The sequence below is a fragment of the Cupressus sempervirens genome, chromosome 8 (genome assembly GCF_028749045.1).
Source record: "Cupressus sempervirens isolate cs-2001-9-10 chromosome 8, ASM2874904v1, whole genome shotgun sequence".
NCBI classification, from domain to species: domain Eukaryota; kingdom Viridiplantae; phylum Streptophyta; class Pinopsida; order Cupressales; family Cupressaceae; genus Cupressus; species Cupressus sempervirens.
Window position 1 is genome coordinate 751169843 of NC_143125.1, and position 27052 is coordinate 751196894.

Consider the following 27052-nt stretch of genomic DNA (forward strand, 5'->3'; position numbering starts at 1 on the left):
TATCGTACTAAATATCAATACTATAGGCATTTAATAATAAGTACAAGTATAGGCATATAATTAACATATGAGACTTAATTCAAAGCATATAATGAACATATGAAACCTTGTTGTGAGTTAGTATTACCTAGTGAAGTGTTTCTAAAGAGCGATCTCTCTTCTTGAGGGTCTCCAATAGGGCTTCATGATCAACATTAGCAATAGTAAAAAGTTCTTTAATTTCTTATCTTCTTTAATGCTTCACCAACTTTACATTTGATGCTATAATAAGGTGTGAATATATGAGAATGGTTTTGATCTTCTCATAGTCTTCAAATGTAGGAATTCCATTCCTTCTAAACATGTATGTCCAATAACCATGTTCCAGTGACAAAAAATAAACTAGTAGGATATGTGAATCCATCATCATTTGTAATCAGTTGTCTAAGTTTTTGTATACCTCTTACACAACGTGCTAACCAATAATTTGATTTATCACCATTCCTCTGTGGTGCAACTAATGCAAAGATCTTACTTGCCTAAAGAAGATCTGATAGATGGTTATGCTCAAGTTAAATTTCCATGTCATCATTTCTTATAAAGGGTATGAGAGACAATGGAGTAAGATAACATGGAGCCCATGTATCCACCCACTCACTCAACTCACAATGATCCCAATCAAACTAAAAAAAAAAGGACAAAAGAAAGCTAGCTTTCATGTCCAATTGGTCCGTGCACTAAAATCAGAGCTATGGAATGAATGCATCTTTGAAGAATCTCCAATTGTAGCACAATCTAATCTATCACCTAAGAAGCCTATTTGAAGATTGGTTGGAAGTATGAATTTTGATAATATTCCTATGGGGGAGTATTGTAGATATGTTACTATGATGATATGTTACATTCATGACTGAGTTTTTGATTGATGTCAACATAGTAGTTTTCTTTGGTATCTGACAGAAGAATAGTGGAAAGATCAATTTGGTATGGATAGATAGTTGAGCAATCTAACCATCTGAGGTTATGGGAGATACTTCTAAGATACTTTTGAGAGCTTTTGTGATGTATGTTTAGAGATAGAGTTTATAGAGGCATGTTTTGGTAAACTTGTTATATCTCTTAGCACAGTTGTTATTCTAAGAATCAAGGTTGACAACATGAAGAAGACATGTTGGTGATGACTTTGCTAAGCTCACTCATCATAATATTGAGTATACAGAAAGTTATTCAAGTTGCAAGGTGAAAGATTAATGTTATCACTAAGTGTAACATGTTCTTAATGTGGTCCTATAGTAATTAATTGAGAAGGTCTAATAGTCGACACGAGGAATTTTTTTGAGGACTTGGTATAAAGGAAGAACATTTTCCTTTATCATGGTATGGTATGATATGTTTTGATGATTGATTATAAGTAGAAGAGAGTGCATAATACAAAGTTGAGTAGAGTAGTGTGGAAGTGAAGAAAACTTCATTACCAAGGTTTTGTTGAGTGATCCAAAGTTTGATGTTAGGATCTGAGGTTTGTGACCTGGTCTACAAGGTCTTATAGTGATTGGTTTGGTTGATAGGATAAAAGAAAGAGGAATATAATAGTGAATTACTTGTTTGAGTAGTGAGCTCTTCTTGTAATTGAAATTGCATGTTTGGGCAGTGGACTCTTCTTGCATACATTGTACTACAACTCCTAATAGGGTTGGAATCTCCTAATAGGAATTCAAAGTCTCCTAATAGGGACTCATTGTACTAAATGTTGTAATAGACTCCTAATAGGGACCATCCTCTAACAAGGAGTATTTATATTAGTACATCTTCTTGTGGGCATCATTCCCACCAAGGTTTTCCCTCTGATCAAGGTTTCCCTAGTCAACATATCTAGTGTAATTGTCTATGTGCAATTTATTATGGTTCTTATTTACTTTGGTTGAATAATTAAGTTTGTTTAAAGAAGATAAATGTTTTAATTGTTGGATAACTAATTCACCCCCCCCCCCCCCCCCCCCCCCCCCCCCACCCACCCACCTACGCACCCCCCCCCCCCCCTCAGTTATCTTGGTGGACTATTGTTTCTAATAATTGGTATTAGAGCACCAGGTCCTTGAAGATAAAGTTTAACAACTTTGGGAGATCCATGGTGAATATGTTCAAGAAAGATAGTCCAAAGTTTTTTGGAACAAATTATGACAGCTAGAAAGAAAATATGAAGACACATCTATTGTGCATGGGTCTAAAATATTGGATCTTAACAAAATCAGAGAATAAAATCATTGTTGAAAAGGACTTTGAACCTTCTACCAAGGCAAAGAGAGATATTTTCATGTCTAACATGGGAGCTAGAGAAGCATTATTGATTGCACTTCCTAAAATTGAGTACAATCAGGTAAATTCACTTGCTACTTCACATTTGATTTGGAAAGCTTTGGAAAATAGTTTTGAAGGTGATGCACATTCTAAGAAGTTGAGGCTAAAAAGTTGGATTTGTGCATTTCAAGATGCTAAAATGATGGAAAATAAAGCTGTAAGAATATATATAGGTTGGATATCAAAAATTACTACAGGTATCAAAGCTCGAGGAGGAACCAAAGAAGATGATGAGGTTATATGGAAGATATTGAAGACTCTAACACCACCATTTAAGTCAAAAATTTAGATGATACGGTTGTTGATATAATCTACCAAAGATTTCACAAAGGAGACATTGCTTGGAAGACTTGAAGAAGTTGAGAATGAACTTAGATAGTCTAGAGAATTAACCAGAATATAGACAACTTTTAGTGCCTTGAATATTTGACCTAACTTATCAAGGAGTACAAGTTCTAGAGGAGATTTTTATAGTAGTAGTAGATCTGAGGAGGACAGAAATATTGAAGAAAGATTAGCCCTTTTGGTAAGAAGAGAAAAAGGAGGTAAGAAAATTTTTAAATGTTGGACTTGTGATGAATATGGTCATTATGCATCTAAGTGTCCTAAAAGGGAGAAAAGTACAAGGGAAATCATAAACCTAGAAAAAATAGAGAGTGTTTGTATGCAAATGAAGATAATGATTCTAATGAACAAGCGTTAAGTACTAGTGATGATGAAATTGGATTTGTGGCAATTAAAGAAGAAAGTCCAAAGAAGGTAACCTTGGTATCATAGGTTGAGAAGAAATATGATAGGATAATTGATAGTAGTTGCTCACATCATATTACTAGTGACATGAAAAATTTTGTTGACTTCAATAGTCAGGATGGAGGAGTTGTTAGAGCTGGAAATAATTTAGCATGCCAAGTTAAAGGCATTGGATCTATAACTCTTGATGGTAAGACTAACACTAAAGATGTATACTTTGTTGATGGTTTAAAGCACAATCTTTTAAGTGTTGGACAATTAGTAGAAAAAGATTATCAGTTGTAGTTCATAGAAAAGACATGCATGATTAAAGACAAAGATGGAAAGGTAATTGGAATAGGAACCAAATCTAGAGATAATGTCTTTTAGTTGAATCCTACCAAAATGACATGTTTGGTTGCAAAGGCAAATAATAGTTGGATGTGGGATAAGATATTTTTTCATATAAACTTTGACAGTATTGTGAAGACTAGAAGAATGTTTGTAGTTAGAGATTTGTCAAAGATTGTAAATCCTACTAACATAATTTGCAAGGAGTGTGTTTTGGCTAAACATAATAGAACTTCTTTTCCCAGTACAAAGTTTACCACTATAGCTAAGTTGTAGATTGTACACATAGATCTTAGTGGTCCTATAAAGACTAAAGGATTCTATGGTGAAAGGTATTTTATGATTCTAGTTGATGATTTTTCTAAAATGATGTGGGTTGCATTTCTTAAACAAAAATCTGAGGCATTTGATAAGTTTAAGATATTCAAGAACAGAGTTGAAAATGAATCTGGTATGAAGATTAAATGTTTAAGATCAAATAGAGGAGAAGAATTTACTTCAAATGAGTTTGACATCTTTTGTGAAGAAAATGGAGTCAAAAGATAGTTATTAGCTCCGAGAACCCCTGAACAAAATGGTGTTGTAGAGAGAAGGAAAAAATCAGTTATAGAAGCTACAAGAGCTATGTTAGAAGAGAATAATTTATCCAAGACATTTTGGAGAGAAGCTGTGAATATAGCAGTCTACACTATGAATAGAGTGCAAGTTAGAAAAGATGCAAACAAGACCCATTATGAACTATGATTTGGCCACTCACCTACAGTTAAGTATTTCAAAATTTTTGGGAGTAAGTTTTATATCAAAAGAGATGATGATATTGGTAAGTTTGATGCTAGAAGTGATAATGTTTTTTGGTTATTCATTGAAAATTAAGGCTTATAGATGTTATAATCAGAGAACTAAGACTATTATGGAAAGTGCAAATGTGAGAATTGATGAGAAATTTAGAATACAAGAAAGAATAGTTGATTACAATTCAGATGATGGTGTTGTTATTAAACCAAGGAATGATGAAGTATTTCTTGAGACTAACAATGATTTGCAAATGAAGGAGAGCCAAGGTAGGAACAAAGCTCAAAACCTTTAGTAGAGCCAAGAGTTGAGATAGAAACTCCTACTTCAGGAAAGAATATGATAAAGAATCGCCCATCCAAGAAAATCATCGAAAGAAAAGATAAAGGAGTGGTGACAAAAAGTAGTGTCAATGAAGAACTATGCTTGATATCTCAAGTTGAGCCTAAGAATGTAGATGAAGCATGTAAAGATGATTACTGGAAACAAGCTATGAAACAGGAATTGGATTAGATAGTAAAGAATGAGACATGGAAATTTGTCCTTAGACCAATAGACAAGAATGTGATAGGAACTAAATGGGTATTCAAAAATAAGATGAATAAGAAAGAAGTTGTAAGGAACAAGGAAAGATTGGTATGTAAAGGTTACTCACAACAAGAAGGAATAGATTATGATGAGACCTATGCTCTAGTGGCTAGAATAGAAGTAGTAAGATTATTCTTAGCCTATGTGGCACAAAAGAAATTCAAAGTATATCAGATGGATGTCAAGTCAGCAATTTCTAAATGGAGAAATTGAAGAAGAGGTATACATTGAGTAGCCTGAAGGATGCCCTTTGACAGATGAAAAGGACATAGTATGCAGACTAAGGAAAGCATTATATGGATTGAAGCAAGCACCCAAAACCTAGTATGCAAGGTTAGAAAAACATTTTACAAAGCTTGGATATAGAAAAGGTATGGCATATAGTAATCTGTATTGGAAATAAACTGATGATAGTTTAATGATTGTGGTAATATTTTTTTGATAATATCATATTTGGAGGAAATAATGAGGAAAACAAAAAGTTTTCTGAAAAGATGAAGAAAGAATTTGAGATGAGTTGATAGGAGAGATGAAATATTTCCTAGGGTTGCAAATTGTACACAATAAAGAAGAAATCTTTATTTCTCAAACTAAGTACTTGAAGGATTTACTAAAAAGGTTTGGATTGGAAGCATGTCCATTGGAACACCTATGATAACTAGACACAAGTTATCTATAAAGGAGGAGACACCTATTGTTGAACATAAAAAGTACATATCTATGATCACAGGATTATAATATCTAAGTCATACAAGTCCAAATATAGCAAATGGAGTTGGAATTGTCACAAGATTCTAGGCTGATCCTAGAGAAGCACATTATGTAGCAGTCAAAAGGATATTTAGATACCTGAAAGGAACATTAGAGTTTGGATCGTGGTATGAGAGATCTAATGATTTTACTCTAAGTGCTTATAGTGATGTTGATTAGGCAGGCAGTATGAATGATAGAAAAAGCACCAGTGGTGGAGCCTTCTTTCTTGGAGGAAGATTGGTTTGGTGGTTAAGTAAGAAGCAAGATTGTACATCCCAAAGTATAGTAGAAGCAGAGTACATTGCAGTAGCAAATAATTGCAAACAAGTCATTTGGATGAAGTAGATACTAAAAGATATAAGGATAGAAATCAATGAACCTATTGTTTTACATTGTGACAACACAAGCACGGTAAATATGTCTAAGAATCTAGTGTTTCATTTGAGGACTAAGCACATTTCTATTAAGTATCACATGTTGAGAGAAAAAGTTGTAGAAAAGAAAATTAGATTGGAGTATGTAAGCACGAAAGAGTAGATTGCAAATATATTCACTAAACATCTTCCCAAAGAGACTTTTGAGTGTTTGGAAGGTATGCTTGGGGTTATGCCCCTTCCTATATCAAAGTAGAAGATGCAAGAGTACATCAGTCTAGGGTAACAGAGCACCATTGTTTGTCTGGACTGAATGTTGATGCTTTCTGTATGGGGGAGTATCTATGATGGACAGAGTCATCTAGGACTCTTATTGGATGTTGTTTTGAATAGTGTCTTTTGACACTCGAGCTAGAAAGAATTAGTTGTTGCAGAGTTTGATACAAAGATGTTGGTTGTTGGAAACCTTTGATATTGATGTCAATGGGGGAGAATATTGCATGAAAAAAATTATGTTGAGGGAGAAGTATTGAATGAGAAACAACATAGAATGATATTTTCATAGAAATCACATTGAGGTATATCGATGGGGGAGAATGATTGATGAAGAGGATTTGAAAAAGAAGATTAACAGTCTTTTGTTGGTATTCTTGGAACTGGATGTTTTTCATCTATATTGCCATAAATGTCAAAGGGGGAGATTTTTAAAAGATTGGTTTCAAGCATGAATGTTGATGATATTCCTATCTAGGAGTACTATAGATATGTTACTATGATGATATGTTACATTAATGACTAAGTTTGTCATTGATTTCAACATAGCAGTTTTCTGTGGTATTTGACAAAAGAACAACAGAAAGATAAAGTTGGTATGGATGAATAGTTGAGCACTATAACCATTTGAGGTTATGGGAGATAATTTTGAGTATCTGGTATATGTAGTTAACATCAAAAGAAGAAAGGATAAGTATAGAAGAAGTTATGAGAGTTTTTGTGATATCTATTTTGAGATAGAGTTTACAAAGGCATATTCTGGTAAACTTTTTATATCTCTTATCAAAGTTGTTATTCTAAGAATCAAGGTTGAGGACATGAAGAAGACATATTGGTGATGACATAACTAAGCTCACTCATCATAATATTAAGTGTATGGAAAGTTATTCAAGTTGCAATGTGGAAGATTAATGTTATCCCTAAGTGTAATGTGTTCTTAATCTGGTCCTATAATAATTAATTGAAAAGGTCTAATAGTTGATTTAGGGAATTTTTTTGAGGACTTAGTATAAAGGAAGGAAATTTTCCTTTATCATGGTATAGTATGATATGTTTTGATGATTGATTATAAGTAGCAGAGAGTGTGGAATGTGAAGTTGAGCAAAGCAGTGCGGAAATGAAGGAAACTTCATTACCAAGGTTTTGCTAAGTGATCCAAGGTTTCAAATTAGGATCTAAGGTTTGTGACTTGGTCTACAAGGTCTGATAATGATTGGTTTCGTTAACAAAACAAAAAGGAAAGAGGAAGATAATAGTAAATTACTTGTTTGAGCAGTGAGCTCTTCTTATAATTGAAATTGCATGTTTGGGTAGTGGGCTCTTCTTGCATACATTATATGACAAAGACCTCCTTGACCAACCAAAAAACCTACACAACACTAAATCAAGAATCCTCCTATGATAATGAAGATGTACATCAATCAACTATGGTACAGGCATCGAGAATTTTTGCTATTGGCTAAGTGCACAAAGTTGTGGTGTCAAAAGGGTGGTATAAGTGGCCACGTTTTTCTAAAATCAACAATTTATAAACTTCAACAAGAATTTGAAGATAGTTATGCTCAAATTTTAAGATATGATAAAAACAAAAGTAGTATTCCTTTGTATCTAGTTTCTAAACTACTAATTTTTTTTCAAAATGGTTTATTTTTAGGCCCTCAAAAAGGGGGCCACAGAAAGTGGTAATATTTTTTTCAAAAAAAAACATAACAATGCAAAGTGTGGTCCCCAAAAATTTTAATTTTTTTTTTGAAATTTTTTAATCACTTTGGTCAAAAGTTACCTAATACTATGTATTTTATCCCCAATTTTTTGGGTAATTTTATAATGTGTATTTTATTTTTTATGAATTTTGTAAGTGGACACATCCCAAAAATGTGAAGTATCTATGTGCTCCCCCTAGAAATTATTTTAAAATAATCTAAAATTAAAACTTATTTTTTTCAAAGTCTGTGGAATGGAGTCTAGTTTCTAAAAAAAAAACTTGTTGCAAAATTTGATGAATGAGCTAAAGTCTATGTGCCAATTAGTACATGTTGATTTTTGAGATAAAATAAAGATACATTCAAAGAAATTATAGTTGGAAGGATTGAAATAGTATGATTTTCAAATATATTATATGGTTATATAGCTAACATGGAGATTTACAATATCATGTAACTTGATTTTATCGATGCCCAACCACAAGAATTTTTTGTATGCTTGCTGCAAAACATGTCTCAGACCAATTTAGAGCCTCCAAACCTTTGGGTTAGATCCCCAAGAAAAATCCAAGCCTTAGGCTTGGTGGTATACAATGTTTTATATAGCGCATGCACGCTATAGTGTATGCACACTATTTAAAGCATTTTTAAATTCAAGGCTTAAATAGCATGTATGCACTATAGTGTGCACACACTTTATAAACCTTGTATTTCAATAGAGAGGATGGGTAGGGAGAGAGGGAAGGAGAGAGGTAGATAGGGTAGAGATTGAGAGAGTAGGGGATGGGGAGAGAGTAGGGGATGGGATGTAGAGTGATAGAGAGGATGGAGAGAGAAGGGAATGGGGAAAGATCATGGGATATGATGTAGAGAGAGAGAGGGGGGGGGATTAAGGTAGAGTGAGAGAGTAAGAAAGAGTAAGTAATGTAGAGGGGGAAAGGGAGGGGAGATAAATAAATATAGAGCTCAAGAGAGTAGGGAAGGGAGGGAGGGAGGGAGAGAGGGAGAGAGGGAGAGAGAGAGATGGAGAGTGAGAGAGAGTAGGGGATGGGGTAGGTAGAGAGGCATAGAGAAGTGGAGAGATGAGGAGGGATGGAGGGAGGGACGGAGGGACGGAGGGAGCGAGAGAGAGAGAGAGAGAGAGAGAGAGAGAGAGAGTAGGGGATGAGGGGAAAGAGTATGGGATGGGATGCAGATAAAGAGAGGGAGGATGGGGTAGGGAGAGAGGGAGGGAGAAAGGAAGGAAAGTGAGAGAAATAAAAATAGATCTAGAGAGAGAGGGAGCATGAGGATTCAAAGAGTACATGGGATATGATGCATGGAAAGAGAGAGGGGGACATAGAGTAAGGGATGGGAGAGGTGGAGAGAGAGAGAGGGGTGGTTCAAAGAGTACATGGGATACGATGCATAGAAAGAGAGAGGGGGACATAGAGTAGGGGATGGAAGAGGGGGAGAGGGAGAGGGAGAGAGCAAGTAGTGGATAGGAGAGACAAAGGGAAAGATTGATAAGGAGTAGATGATGGGGGTTCAAAGAGTACATGGGATAGGATGCATGAAAAGAGAGAAAGGGACACAAAGTGGGGAATGGGAAATGGTGAGATAGGGATGGGAGAGTGAGATAGAGAGGTGGGAGGGGGGAGGGAGGGAGGGAGGGAGGGAGGGAGAGAGAGAGAGAGAGAGAGAGAGAGAGAGAGAGAGAGAGAGAGAGAGAGAGAGAGAGAGGGAGGGAGGGAGGGAGGGAGGGAGAGAGAGAGAGAGAGAGAGGGGGGGGGAGGGATTGGGTACAGAGAAAGGGGGATGGAGAGAGAGAGGGAGAGGGAGGGAGAGGGGGATTGGGTATGGAGAGAGGGGGATGGAGAGGGAAGGAGGGAGGGAAGGAGAGAGGGAGAGAGAGAGAGAGAGAGAGAGTAGGAGATGAGGGAGAGTACAAGATTGGATGCAAAGAGAGAGAGAGTAGGGGATGAGGGAAAGAGTACAGGATTGGATGCAAAGAAAGAGAGAGAGGATGGGGTAGGGAGGGGGAGAGAAAGAGAGAGAGATATATAGAGAGAGGGAGGGAGGGAGAGAGAGAGGAGGGTTTTTTTTATGTGATTTCCAATAGCGTGTATGCATTATAGAACACACACTATGGAGAATCACATAGTACGTACACATAATAGCATACACACATTATGGCCTAGGCTTCACAAGCCTAAGCCCATTCCATATCATGTGTGCACTATTAGAAATTTTGAAAAAAAAATGGTGTCATTTTTTTGGCACCTAAACTTGGTGCATTTGCCCACTGAAATCTTTGTTTTCTCCTTGACTGGAGCTCTCTTCAAACATGCCCCCACATCATCATGCTCCCCTTTTTCATTCTTAGATTAAAAAAATCTCAAAATATGAGGTACACCCATCTCTACATGCATTCTACACAACCAATAAAACATGTGAGCATTCTTGAATTGATCTGTGCAAATATTTGGCCAAACGAGATGTCTATCATGTTCTCACAAGAACTCAATATAATGTTGGACAAACTCATGAGAGTGAGATCTATCATTGCTCATATAAAAGTGGTACTCTCTAATTATCTTTTTCTTAACTTCCGCACTATTAGGGGCATGCCTATATGTTATGTGGAAAAAAAAAGCAATATTAATGAAGTTGTAATATTAAGATTATGTCTCATTTTGGGGTTGTAATGTGTAGTTCCATGTAAAGTCAACAACTAATATAATAGTGCCAATAAGAAAAGTGTCCTTACACATTCTAAATTTTTGATCCAACCACTGAGACCTATGCCTTTACCTTGCATACTTGTAAAACAAATTTTCCTTTAAATCAAAAAAAAAATCAATCACACACATTTTTTTTGCAACCAACTCACATCTAGAGCTACACATCCACTCTTTAGTGTGCATTTCATTTTTTCATAAACCTTTTTTGAAATTATCATCTTTCCAATATCTTCTTCGTAGTCCTCATTGAAACATGTCAATTTTTTTGATGAACCACCACATTGTGAGCACTTCTCATTTAAGAAATCATTTCTATAAAAGAAACAACAATCATCTATCTAGGACATAAGAATTGATGTAGTAACAATCTTGATGATTTTTGAAGTCCACTAGCACTACAAATTATCAACATTTCATTATTATGCAAAGTAGAATGGATGGAGCATAATTGTTCATAGAAAACTCCACATGATATTTGCAACATGTATTTTGAATCTTAAGCGGCACACAATAAAATGACTTCATTGATAAAAAAAATCCCTTTGTGATATATGCAATGTTGGATTAGTCTCACAAAATTATTTTAAAAACTTTGTTTGACTTAACTCTAAATAATTTTTTGGATGGGGGGTACGATCTTTATTGCTGATTCTCAACTTCAAAACATCCTTTGCATTTGGTGACACCCTTGAGCTAGAGTTCCAAAATTGTGCAATTTGTTCCTTCACATTATTAGTTAGTTTAATTCTAGAATGTGGAAGTCTCCCACAATAAGCCCATGTATCAGTTTGAAGAGGACCATCAAGTCTCTCTCTTCCTCCAAGTTCTCTACTCAAAGTCATACGACTTATGTTTAATTCAACACAAGTTTATCTAATAAATCTTGTTTTTCTCAAATGATGACTTACAAACTTCAAAGTTTTAATAACCCTACAAGTATTTGTCTTGTCCTTTTCCCTACCATTTATTCCTATTCTATTGAGAGAACTTAAAATATTCTTCACAATAATGACATTTCTCTCAATTTTCTTGTTTACATGAATTTTCAATTTGGATAGCATATGTCTTAACTTTTGTATCCTTAACAATTGCACAAAAATTTGGCATTGTTCCACCAATGTCTTATTTCCAAAAAATTGTTCATATAATTTTGAATAACACAAATGAACCATTCTGTGTGATCTCTTCCCTTCAAAGTGCTCAAAATGGTTTCATCAATCTCTATTAACCACTTTGGTGTTCTACCTAGTTTAGGGTCATATGTTTGTCACTCTTCATTACAAGGAACCTCATTTCGATTATAATTAGGAGATGTATAAGGTTTATTTGCAACATTATCACCACTATACTCAATTGTTATATTTTCCATTTCAAGCTCTAAATTTTCCTCTTTGATTAATACATTGGCATTCACAACATTAACTTCATTCATATTATCAAATTCAACATGATCTTCACTATAAACTATTAGGATTAAACCATGGACAGAAGTAACAATTACATTCAAATATAACCAATAACATAAAATAATAGATCACACAGAAAATAACACAAGGTACCAAGATTTAATGTGGTTCACCCAATCCTTGGGCTACATCCACAAAACAACAAGTTCAATATTTTTATGATCTAGTGATTACAACCTAATTACAATCTGTAATCCCTTACAGCTCAATATTGTCACAAGAACCAATTTTGCATCACACCTATGAAACAATCCCTAATCCTAAGCCCTTTTATACAAGTATTTTAACTGCTTTTAGGGTTATAATTAATAATTACATGTCGGCCCAAAATATCGATAAAATAGGGCCCAAAAAGAACCCCAAAGAATTTATGAAGTATGTACAGTACTTTCTTGATCAGTCACCACAATCTAACACAAACTACTGTTATGGCTTGACCTTATTCACATTTAACATACCTTGTCTCCTTTTGTGATAATTTTCCCTATATTCGTCAATTCATTCATTCGTCACCTTCCTCTTTCATTTCAAATTTTGCCCACTACTACTCACCATATTGTCAGCAATTCCAACACACCTATTCAACTAATTGGACCCATTTTTGGAAGTCTAGGCCCCAATTTTTTTCTTTTCCCTACAAAACTCTTAAATCCTATAAAAAAGCATTTGGATTTTGGCATGTCTTGGGTAAGGGGACTACACTCATATTTTTTTAAACTATCACCTGCAAAATATTGAATACTTGATATATCAGATATCCAATAGTCTCCCGCCTAACTATGTAAAAGAATCACATGGAAAATGGAGTGTGTGGATTAAAAGTTGAGGGTCCTAATTATCTCCTCCATGATGCATGTGACTTCCAAGTCATGTCTTTTTTATTTTTACAAAAAAGGTTTCAATCAAACAACAATATGTAGTCTTTTTAAATATAAGTTATTCTATTTAATATATATATATAGTTAATAAGATATATTATTATAATATATTATATAATAATATAATATACTATTATATTATACTATATTATATTATATTATATGGCATGGTATATAGGATATTCATTCTAATGGGTTGAAAGGGGTCATGGGACAACCTCTGACCCCTTTCGACCCATATGAACAATTATCATAGCTCCATTACACAAAATTTATCAACTTGGACAAGGAGAGCATGAAGATAGTTGGGAATTGAACTTTTCCAAGATATAAAGCATGAAAATACTGATGTAAAGAGGTTCCAAGAAATTTCAAGAAGTTTTCAATTAAGTTTGAGCAAGTTTTGGTGAATTTCACCTTGTTTGTTGAGTGTATCGTACATATTCCTTGAGTATTTCTGATTATAGACTGTGTAAATGGATTATTTTCTTTCATTTCAACATTGTACATGTTATTTCCTTCCTTCTTTGCATTGCAGAACAACAAGAAATAGTGTCTAACTATTTGAATCAACAAAACCAATCTTGGAAGCTTTTGTATTGAAATCATGGTTGATCACATTTGGTGAGCCATTGAAACAAAGCATGAAAATAACAATTCAAAGAGAGATTCACATCCATATGGTTTCCTATACAGCGTGTGAATGTGTGCACTTTTTATTATTTTTTAATAACTTATTCAATATATTTTAATTTTTAGGTCATTTGAATGGAATCATTAAATTCTCTACCCCTTCACCACAATTTAGGTTGGATGATATTTGGATCTTTCACTCTCATATAATTTTCCGAAAACTTAAGCTAAATTGAGATTCATATTTTTTTTTAATATCAAATTCATATGATTTTGTTAAATATTGTACCATTGCTGGTTAAGACCATGTTCCTTTCACTCCCTTTGATATGTTGAGGAGACTCATAACCCATAAGATGCAATCTCTATTGCATTTAGGTTTGAATACACAAACTTTTCGAATGATGTCTTAGCTATAAGACATTCTTCTATCTGCTAATCTAGTGTTCCAATTTTTAGAGATAGACTTTCTCTGAAAAGTGAAAATTTCTTTCTAATCCTTTCTTTAATCATCTCAATGATTCTTATTTCTCCATAAATTTTCTCAATCTTTGTCTCAATATCTTCAATTTTCTCATTCATATGATAATACTCCATATGGATCAAAAGGGGTCATAGGTTAACTCTCCATAAATTTTCTCAATCTGTGTCTCAATATCTTCAATTTTCTCATTCATAGGATAATTTTCCATATGGATCAAAAGGGTTCATAGGTTAACCTATGACCCCTTTTGATACATTTCATGACAACATATGTCCCTAGGGATCCTAAGACCCCTAGTGACCTATTTATTTTTTCATATGGGTTGAAAGGGGTCATAAGATAACCTATGACCCTTTTTGACACATTTCATGACAACATAAGTCCTTTGGATACTAAGATCCTTAGGGACCTATTATAATTGTTCATATAGGTCAAAAGTGGTCATAGGATAACCTAAGGCCCCTTTTGACACATTTCATGATAACATATGTCCCTAAGAGTCCTAGGACCCATAGGAGTCCTAAGACCCCTAGGAACCTATTATAATTGTTTAAATGGGTAAAAAGGGGTCATAAAATAACCTATGACCCCTTTTGACACATTTCATGGTAACATTTGTTAATATGGGTTGAAATCCTATGACCCCTTTTGACATAGTTCATGACAACTTATGTATTTAGGGATCCTAAGCCCCCTAGGGACATATTATAATTGTTCATATGAGTTGAAAGGGATGATAGGATAATCTATGATCTCTTTCAACACATGTCATGAAAACATATGTTCCTAGGAATCCTAGGACACCTATGAACCTATTATAATTGTTAATATGGGTTGAAAGGGATCATAGGATAACCTATGAGTCTTTTTGACACATTTCTTGATAACATATATCCCTAGGGGTCCTAGAACTCATAAAAACCTATTATAATTGTTCAAATGAGTCGAAAGGGGTCCTATGATAACCTATGACCCCTTTCGACACATTTCATGACAACATATGTCTATAGGTGTCCTAAGACCCCTATGAACATATAATAATTGTTCAAATGGGTTGAAAGGGGTCATAGCATAACTTATGACGCCTTTCAACACATTCCATGACAAAATATGTCCCTAGGGGTCTTAGGGACCTACTTCATTTTTTCATATAGGACGAACGAGGTCATAAGATAATCTATGAACCCTTCTGATGCATTTCATGACACCATATTTCCCTAGGAGTCCTAGGACCCCTAAGGACTTATTATAGTTGTTCATATGGGACAATCTTATGACCCCTTTTGACACATTTCATGACAACATATGTCCCTAGGGGTCTATTTTATATGTTCCTATTGGTCGAAAGTGGTCATAGGATAACTTATGACCCCTTTTGCCACATTTCATGACAACATATATCTCGAGGGACCTTTAGGTACATATTATAATTGTTCAAATGGGTCAAAAGGTATCATAGGACAACCTTTGACCTCTTTCAACATATTTCATGACAACATGTTGTTGAAGTTTATAAAAGATCAATCCCACAACTCCCAAGAATCACCTAAATGCAAACACCTATCATAGAGAAAGAGAGAAGCAAAAAGATATGGAGGCTAGAATTGCCAGATCCATAGATAAGACATTCTTGATGAGGAAAAAGAGAAATTGCTATAATAAAAAATGAATAAATGAAATTACAAAGAGATCAATCCTTATAAAAAGAGATTAAAACCCTAACAGGGTAAAACCTAGGTTGCATGATAATAATTAATAAAAGAATCAATTATTTTATGCCTAAAGTTTAGCTTAAGTAAACTAGAGATAATAAGTGACTTAATAATTAAATCAAAATTATTTAATTAATAAGGCAATACCTTATTACTCTAACACCCCCCCCTTAAGAAAAACTTAGGTAGTAGCTAAAAACCTAGAAACTATTGCTGAGAGAAAATTTGGGTCCCGATAACAAGGCCTGATGAGGTACCCAAGTACAACCAAATATTTGAAAAGAGGAGAAATGGACAAAACCACATGAGAAAAACTCTACTCCAAAAACACCATTGCAATACAACCATGGAATCCTTCAAAGCCACAGCCATAGCCAAGCAATCCATGTGAGCAAACATGAATCTACACATCCCATGCCATGCTTCCAACTTTCAAAAATGCTCCTTTGGCTAACTTTTCAAGCCTTGTCCTGGTGAACTCTTTCCTTTTTTCCCTTTTGTCTTGTCACACAACAACTACCCTTGCGGTTGCTTATATAGTATCAACTGTTAGAAACAATAGTCCACTAAGATAACTGAGAGGGGGATTGAATCATTTGTCCAACAATTAAAATATTTATCTTCCTTAAATAAGCTTAACCATTCAACTAAATAAAACATCAACCATAATAAGATGCACATAGACAATTATACCAAATATGTTGACTAGGGAAACCCTTGATCAAAGAGAAAACTCCAATGGGAATGACGTCCACAAGATGGTGTACTAATATAAATATTTCTTGTTAGAGGATGGACCTTGTTAGGAGTCTATTACAACATTTAGTATAATAAGTCCCTATTAGGAGACTTTGAATCCCTGTTAGGAGATTCCAACCCTATTAGGAGTTGTCATATAATGTATGCAAGAAGAGCCCACTACTGAAACATGCAATTTCAACACAAGAAGAGCTCACTGCTCAAACAAGTAATTTATTATTATCTTCTTCTTTCCTTTGTTCTTTCCTCCATCATGTCAACTAGACCAATCACTATTAGACCTTGTAGACTAGGTTACAAACTTCAAATCCAAATACCAAACCTTGGATCACTTAGCAAAACCTTAGCAATGAAGTTTCCTTCACTTTTGCACTACTCTACTGAACTTTGCATTTCGCACTCTCTGCTACTTATCATCAATTCACATTACATTCCTTCAATATCGTGATAAATAAAAATGTCCTTCCTTTATATTGAGTCCATAAAATAATTCTGTGAGTTGGCTATTAGACCATCTCAATTAATTATTATGGGACCACATTATGAATATGTTACACTTAGCGATAACCTTTGTTTTCTGCCTTGCAACTTGAATAACTTTTCTTGAGTTTAGCCATGTCTTCTTCATGTCCTCAACCTTGATCCTCAATATATCAACTCTATTAAGAGATATAACAAGTTTACTAGAACATGCCTCTGTAAACTCTATCTTAGAATAGACATCACCAAAACATACATAACTTCTTCTAGGCTTGTCCTTTCTACTTCTAACATTAACTACATATACCAAATACTCAGAAGTATCTCCCATGACCCCGAGTGGTTATAATGCTTAACTAGTCATCTGCACCAACTTGATATTTCTATTTTTCTTCTGTCAGATACCATAGAAAACTTGTCATGTTAACATCAATGATAAACTCATTCATGAATGTAATATATCATCATAGTAGTACGCCTCCATAGGAATATCATTAGCATTCATGCTTCCAATCAATCTTTCCAATCTTCCAACAATCTCCCCCTTTGGCATTGATGGCAACATAGATGAAAAACATCTAGTTCCATGAATACCAACAAAAGACTGTCAGTCTTCAAATCCTCTTCATCAATCATACTCCCCCATTTATATACCTCAGTGTGTTGTATACTAAACTATTATTCTGCATACTTTGCTTATGCCAAACTTCTCCACCATTGACATCAATGTCAAAGGTAACCAACTATTTTGCATCAAATTTTGTAACAACTTACTAGCTTAAGTGTCCAAAGAAAATGTTCAAAATAACATCAACAAGAGTCCCATATGACTCTATCCATCACATATACTCCCCCATGTAGTAAGCATCAACATTCAGTCCAGACAAGAATGGTGCTCTGTTACCCTGGACTGATGCACTTTTGCATCTTCTACTCTGATCTAGGAAGGGGCATAACCCCAAGCATACCTCACAAATACTCAAAAGTCTCTTAGTTAATATATCTACAATCTTCTCTTTAGTGCTCACATACTCCAATCTAATTTCCTTTTCTACAACTTTTTCTCTCAACATACGATACTTGATAGAAATGTGCTTAGTCCTTGAATGTAATACTGGATTCTTAGACATGTTTATCATGTTTGTGTTGTCACAATGTATAACAACAGGTTCACTGATTTCTATCCTTATATTCTTTAGTAACTGCTTCATCCAAATGACTTGATTACAATTAGTTTTCCATTGCAACATACTTTTCTTCTGCTATAGTTTGAGATGTACAATCCTGCTTCTTGCTTAACCAAGAAACCAATCTTCCTCCAAGAAAGAAAGCTCCTCCATTGGTGCTCTTTCTATCATCCATATTGTTTTCCCAATCTGCATCACTATAAGAACTTAGAGTAAAATCATTAGATCTTTCATACCATAATCCAAACTTAGATTTTCCCTTTAGATATCTAAATATCCTTTTTACTACTACATAGTGTGCTTCTCTGAGACTAGCCTGGAATCTTGGAACAATTCCAACTGCATTTTCTATATCTAGACTTATGTGAGTTAGATATTGCAAACCTTTGATTATAGATTTGTACTTATTTTGCTCAACAGTAGGTGTTTCATCCTTTGTAGATAACTTGTGTCCAATTACCATAGGTGTTCCAATGAGTTTACATGTTTCCAAACCAAACATTTTTAGTAAATCCTTCAAGTACATATTCTGACAAATAAAGATTCCTTCTTTATTTTGTACAATCTACAATCCAAGGAAATATTTCATCTCTCCTATCATACTCATTTCAAAGTCTTTCTTTATTTCTTCTGCAAACTTCTCACTTTCTACATCATTTCCTCCAAATATAATGTCATCAACAAATATTACCAAAATCACCAAACCATCATCAATTTCTTTCTAATACAGATTACTATCTGCCATACCTTTACTATATCCAAGCTTTGTCAAATGCTTGTCCAATCTTGCATACCAAGTTTTGGGTGCTTGCTTTAATCCATACAATGCTTTCCTTAATCTACATACTATGTCCTTGTCATATGTCAAAGGGCATCCTTTAGGTTGCTCAATGTACCTCTTCTTCAAGTTTTCCATTTAGAAATGTTGACTTGACATCCATCTGATATACTTTGAATTTCTTTTGTGTTGCATAGGCTAAGAATAATCATAATGCTTCTATTCTAGCCACTCGAGCATAAGTCTCCTCATAATCTATTCCTTCTTTTTGTGATTAACCTTTACATACCAATGTTTCTTTGTTTCTTACAACCTCTCTTTGCTCACTCATCTTGTTCCTAAATACCCATTTGGTTCCTATCACATTGTTGTCTACTGGTATGGGGACCAATTCCTATGTCTCGTTATTTTCTATCTGTTCTAATTCCTCTTTCATAACTTGGTTCCACTAGTCATCTTTACATGCTTCATATGCATTCTTAGGCTCAACTTAGATATCAAGGATAATTCTTCATTTACTCTGCTTCTTGTCATCACACCTTTGTCTTTGCTTTTGATGATATTCTTGGATGGATGATTCTTTATCATATTCTTTCTTGAAGTAGGAGTTGCTATCTCAACTCTTGGCTTTACTAAAGGTTCTAAGCTTTGTTCCTACCTTGGCTCTCCTTCATTCTACAAATCATTGTTAATCTCAAGAAAAACCCCATCATTCATTGGCTTAGTAACAACATCATCATCTAAATTGTAATCAACTATTCTCTCTTGTATTCTGAATATCTCATCAATTGTCACATTTTCACTTTCCATAATAGTCTTAGTTCTCTGATTATAACATCTATAAGCCTTTCTTTTCAAAGAATATCCAAGAAATATACCTTCATCACTTCTAGCATCAAACTTACCAATTTCATCATCTCACTTTATGTAACAATTACTTCTAAATATTCTAAAATACTTAATTGTAGGTGAGTGACCAAACCATAATTCATAAGTTGTCTTGTTGTTTCCTTCCTAACTTGCACTCTATTCATAGTGTAGACTGTTGTATTTACAGCTTCTCTCCAAAATGTCTTGGATACATCATTTTTTGCTAGCATAGCTCTTGCAACTTCCATAACTAACGTATTCCTTCTCTCTACAATACCATTCTATTCAAGGGTTCTCAAAGCTGATAGCTATCTTTTAATTCCATTTTCTTTACAAAATATGTTAAACTCATTTGAAGTAAATTCTCCTCCTCTATCTAATCCTAAACATTTAATCTTTATACCAGATTCATTCTCAACTCTATTCTTGAATATCTTAAACTTGTCAAATGCCTCAAATTTCTCTTTAAGAAATGCAACCCAATCATTCTAGAAAAATCATCAACTAGAATCATAAAATACCTTTCACCATAGAATCCTTTACTCTTTGTAGGACTTTTGAGATCTATGTGTACAATCTCCAACTTTGCTGTAGTGGTAAACTTCTTGCTAGGAAAAGAAGTTCTTTTATGCTTTGCCAAAACACATTCCTTACAAATTGTGTTAGTAGGCTTTACAATCTTTGGTAAATCTCTAACAACAAACACTCTGCTAGTCCTCACAATACTATCAAAGTTTATATGACAAAATCTCTTATGCACTAACCAACTGTCATCTACCTTTGCAACCAAACATGTAATTTTAGTAGGATCCAACTAAAATACATTACCTCTAGAATTAGTTCTTCATCCAATTACCTTTCCATCCTTATCTTTGATCATGCATGTCTTTTCTGTGAACTACAATTGATAATCTTTGTCTGCTAGTTGTCCAACACTCAAAAGATTGTGCTTTAAACCATCAACAAAGTATACATCCTCAGTATTAGTTTTACCATCAAGAGTTATAGGTCCAATACCTTTTACTTTGCATGTTGCATTGTTTCCAACTCTGATAATTCCTCTATCTTGACTTTTGAAGTCAACAAACTTGTCCATATCACTAGTCATACGATGTGAACAACTGTTGTTAATCATCCAATTAGATTTCTTCTCAACCTGTGATACCAAAGCTACCTTCTCTTGAATTTCTTCTTTAATTACCACAAATCCAATTTCATCATCACTAGCACTTAATGTTTATTCATCAAAATCATTTTCTTCATTTGCATATAAACATTCTCTATCTTTGCTAGGCTTATGATTTCCCACATACTTTTTCTCTCTTTTAGGACACTTGCTAGAAAAATGACCAAATTCTTTACATGTCCAACAAACAAAAATCTTCATACCTTCTAGTTTTCTCTTTGCAAGTAGATCAATGCCTTCCTTTATCTTTATATCTTCTTCTGAACTGGATCTAACTTCATTTGTGCTACTATTCTCTTGTATACAATAGAAGGATTCTATATCTATAAATTTGATACTCTAATCTTTATACAAATATGATAACTCACCAAGAATTTCCATTACTTGGGTGTCAAAATTTCTTCTGACAGGTGTAGGACTATCTTCTTTGAATATGTTCGTCATGGATCTCCCAAAGTTGTTAAACTTTTTCTTCAAGGACCTAAAGCTTTGATACCAATCGTTAGAAACAATAGTCCACTAAGATAACTGAGAGGTGGGGGTGAATCATTTATCCAACAATTAAAACATTTATCTTCATTAAATAAACTTAATGATTCAAGCAAAGTACACAAAAACCATAATAAGATGCACATAGACAATTACACTAGATATGTTGACTAGGGAAACCCTTGATTAGAGGGAAAACCCCAATAGGAATGATGCCCACAAGATGATGTACTAATATAAATATTCCTTGTTAGAGGTGGACCTTGTTAGGAGTCTATTACAACATTTAACACAATGAGTCCTTGTTAGGAGATTCCAACCCTGTTAGGAGTTGTGGAATAAAGTATGCAAGAAGATCCCATTGCCCAAATATGCAATTTCAACTACAAGAAGAGCTCACTACTCAAACAAGTAATTTATTGTTATCTTCTTCTTTCCTTTGTTCTTTTCTCTATCCTATCAACCAGACTAGTCACTATCAAACCTTGTATACTAGGTCATGAACCTCAGATCCAAATACCAAACTTCAAATCACTCATCAAAACCTCGGTAATGAAGTTTTCTTCACTTTCGCACTGCTCTGCTCAACTTCGCGTTCTGCACTCTCTATTGCTTATCATCAATTCAAATTACATTCCTTCAATACCATGATAAATGAAAATGTCCTTCCTTTATATTGAGTCCATAAAATAATTACTTGAGTCGGCTGTTAGACCTTCTCAATTAATTATTATAGGACCACATTACAAACATGTTACGCTTATCGATAATCTTAATCTTTTTCCTTACAACTTGAATAACTTTTTGTACACACAATATTATGATAAATGAGCTTAGCCATGCCATCCTCAACATGTCTTCTTCATGTCCTCAACCTCGATCCTCAAGATATCAAATCTACTAAGAGATATAACAAGTTTTTAAGAACATGCCTCTGTAAACTCTATCTTAGAATAGACATCACCAAAACTTACATAACTTCTTCTAGGCTTTTCCTTTCTGCTTCTGACATTAACTACATATACCAAATACTCAGAAGCATCTCCTATAACCTCAAGTGTTTATAATGCTCAACTAATCGTCCATACCAACTTGATCGTTATGTTGTTCTTCTATCAAGTACCACAAAAATCTTGTTATGTTGATATCAAACTTGCTATGTTGACATCAATGACAAACTCAGTCATGAATGTAATATATATCATAGTAGTACTCCCCCATAGGAATATCATTAGCATTCAAGTTTCCAATCAATCTTCCAAAAATCTTCACAATCTTCCAACAATAAGTCCCACAAAACCACCAAGTGGTATTACATAAACCATGTGCTACCTAACCCACTGACCCCACATTTAATATTAGAATTTTAATTATTTTTCTCAATATTAAATAATTACATGAAATATTATCACAATGTTACAATACAACTCGTCAATTATATCCCATGGGAATCTTTCCATGTTTCACATCCATCTAGGTGCAACATTACATAATAAAATAAAATAGAATAATATAATATAACAATTTATGCAATGTGTGCAACACCCATTATCTCAACAATCTTCCACTTGTTGTATGTATTGCATAGGGTCAATATGTAACCATATAAATGAACAAGGCAACAATCCCTCCTAGCACATCCACCATCGTGGATCAAAGTACATAGTGTGCTCCATCCTGGTACCCAAAAAAAAATCAAAGTATCTAGCATCTCAAACATGAATGATCTCACCTCCTATCACGTCACTGCCACTGAATATACATAAAGCCATCCAACCTGTTGTATTAGAAGATCGTAAAATCCTGTACCAATTGAAATGCCAAGCACAAAAACCTGATCGAAAGGTAATCATATGTATCTGTGATTATCAAAATATCCATAGCTAAAATAACACCCATAGAAAGTACCAAACCCATCCAACTATCATACTGTTAAAGATATACCAAGTGAATATCACATCATCAACATATCTAATCTATAACCTACAATAAATAAAACCTCAAGAGTAATACTTGCCACATATATACCAAGAAGCTCCCACTGCAAAAGATAATTTCAAATCTATAACCAATCCACTCACAACATCTCAAAGAAGTGAATCAATGTAGTCTCAAGGACGTCCACAACACATAAACCAATTACCTACAAGAACAACTCTCATAACAAGTCTCCAATGCTCTCCCAAGTTCTCCACAACCAAAAAAGGAAAGAGCTAAAGAAATAACCATGTCATCTCTCACATGACATACATGAATAGAAACTAGTGATCACAATCTCCAACCAATCTCGAATCCAATGTAAGTGAGACTAAACATCCAGGAAGATAACCAAGACCAAAGAGACACCATTCAAATCATAACCTATATCATGTCCTTCTACACATACCTCTAGATGTAAACTATGCGAGTATGATCTCCTCCATAAAACCCCAACCAAGAGGCCTCAAAAATTAAAAAACCATACCATATAACTAATCATGGATGTAAGCCTCTTACAAGAAGATCAAACTCATAAACTATTCCTAATCGAAGGAATATGCCCAAGATAAAACCATCTCCCAAAATCAACTAGCATAAGAACATATGTAAATGGAGATAACCAATGCTAAACCATCTCTCAAATGAATCCTCTAGAATTAATTCATGTACAATAGTACAAGATCCATATCCATGAAAGACAAGCATAAACATAATGCACTTGAAAGAAATAACGGGATATACCTCTCAAGTAGCAAACCACCATGTAGACCAAGAGTGGGAATGAGAATGCTCATCAAGATATCCAAGTCTCCAACCAAGACTCATCTAAGAAAAATCTCTTCTTAAGTCCATATCAGATGAATGCCTCTTAGATTTCCTGTTGAAAGGGAACAACTATCCCAACAAATACTTCTTTAATCGAAGAGAAATCAGCATCACCACCATCTCTAAGTATCCATGAGCACTTGTAACCAAGAAATCCATGCCAACTCCAAATGCAACATAGCAATATCATGAAGTATCCAACTTATGATCAATGTACTAAATACCAAGAAACTAAACCAAGATCAATGTCAAACTTCCAACCTTGGCCTCAGGAACATAAACATGACAACATGATCTAACCATCTCAACCAAAGAGATAACATGCTTGATATGAACATACTATAACATGTCACAACTCTAAACATGTATCAAGAGTATATAATGACATAATAATGAAAACAATCCTCACACCAAGGATAACATGTCAAATGAAAGCATAAACAACACATTTACTAAGAACCTCATTAGTCCTCAAGATGCAACTATCTCCACACACCATGAAGAAAACCATCTCCACATACCATGAAGAACCATCTCCACACACCATGAAGATAACCAAGAACCCCATGAGTCCTAAAGATCCAACCATCTTCACACACCATGAAGATAACAAGTGCACGATGCAAATTTCAAAGATGCTTCTGTAGCAATAGGATCTAAGACAAGCCTTCAACATCTACAAACACTCAATAAATATATCAATGAAAACAACTCCCACTCAACCATGGTATCAAGTCATCCATGGCATCATAAAATCCATCTCCTACATGGAGATCCTCCAGGTCTAAACACACAACCAAAGTGTCAATACCAAGTGAAACCAAGATCTCCAAACCAAGAAGCTACAAACCAAACCAGGAACTAATCCTAGACTGTCACAAGCTCCCACTAAACCATACATCCAATCTATCCATGACATAATGATGAAAAATCATCCTCTAACCATGAGAATCAACCAAGACATCAAACCATTAAAGAACTCAAAGTGCATATCATGACCTCCTCAAAAGAAACCAAATAACCATGATCCTCAACCAAGAAGATATACCACCATAACCAAATTAGGAATCCAAACCAATGAACATCAAGGATGTACTTGTATATCTAATCATGTCATGCCAAAATCTATGGCACCATGATCACATCCATGAATCGAGCATCTGACTCTAAATGTGTCTAACCTGTCAACATAAAATAGTCAACCACAATCCTTTGCCATGATTGTACCTGGTAACAACATCTAATCCATTCTACATGAAGAACAATCAAAAAATCATGTGACTTAGAGCATAGACAACCCAAATACAAGCCACCAACCTAAATATGCACCAATAATGAAATATCAATGGGTAAAGATAGCCCATAACCAAGCTATAAATGTAACCTGTAAGTATAGACCGCTTACAACACTGCACAACTTGTAGAGCCAACAAGTCATCATACATATCCAAAACAAACACTGATAATCATATAATCATGAGACTAATCTAAAATATGAGCTGAGTATACAATGACATCAAATCTTAAATCTCCAAACATACAATGTCATAAACTCACAATGCTACCATAGTAAATATATATCATAAACTATTTAGATCAATATATCACCAAATAAATCATGTCAAACCTACACCAAATCTGAACTAATGTATAGAGCTCTCCAAAAAAAAATTCTTGATTACTCGAAGTCCAAAATCCAACTCTGTATGCCCAAGTTATGCCCTAACCTATGCTCAAACTAAAAAACATCTAACTTTTGGGCTCTTAAAACCTAACAAAATATAAAAATCATAGAACCAAACCTATACCAAATTGTATTGCTCTAAATTAGCTTTCTAATGCCTATAAGAAGTCTAAAATCTAATATCCTGAGAGAAAGCTATAGTTGTTTTACTAAGATGGTCTTTTTACCATTTTTACTATAATTTTTTTTTGTGATGAAAATTCTGACAGGATTAAATTTGATAGCCATCACAAGCTAAAACCAAAAAAATCTTTCATTTCCTCTAAACATGGCTAAACTAGAGCATATTATTTATCAAAATTTATGCAAACATCGACCTAGATCCAATGGTGAGCTCTGTTTTTACCTAGGAGGTCATTTCTACAACCTCCCCTTAAAACCCTCATTTAAATGAAACATCTAAAAAAAAAAAAATTTGTCCAAAAATTTTACATGCCCAAAATCTACCAATATCCCATCATAATAGCAAACTCAAAACCCTCAGATCTACAATAAACAACTCATATATCTTGCCCTTTCTTTTATCCTCTCATGCATTCCCATGGATTCAATCTAGAGTTACAATAATAATACCATAGCTCTGATACCACTTTTATGTTAACTTACAAAAAAGAATATAACTATTTCCACATAACTCATAATATATTTTAAATAAATATGTAATTAAAATCCACATGCAAGAGAATAGAGAACATACCCACAAAATTTCTGACACAAGATATACCTTGGGAAACCCTCAATTAAGGGAAAAACCTAGCCTCCAAAAGCATCCATCACCATGTATTATTTAATAAAAATGTCATTGTAATACAAACATGGAAGCCTTCAAAGCCATAGTCACAACCAAGAAATCCATGTGAACAAGCATGAATCCACATTTTCCATGTCATGCTTCTAACTTTCACAAATGCTCCTTTGGCTAACCTGTCAAGCCTTGTCCCACTTGACTCTTTTTTTT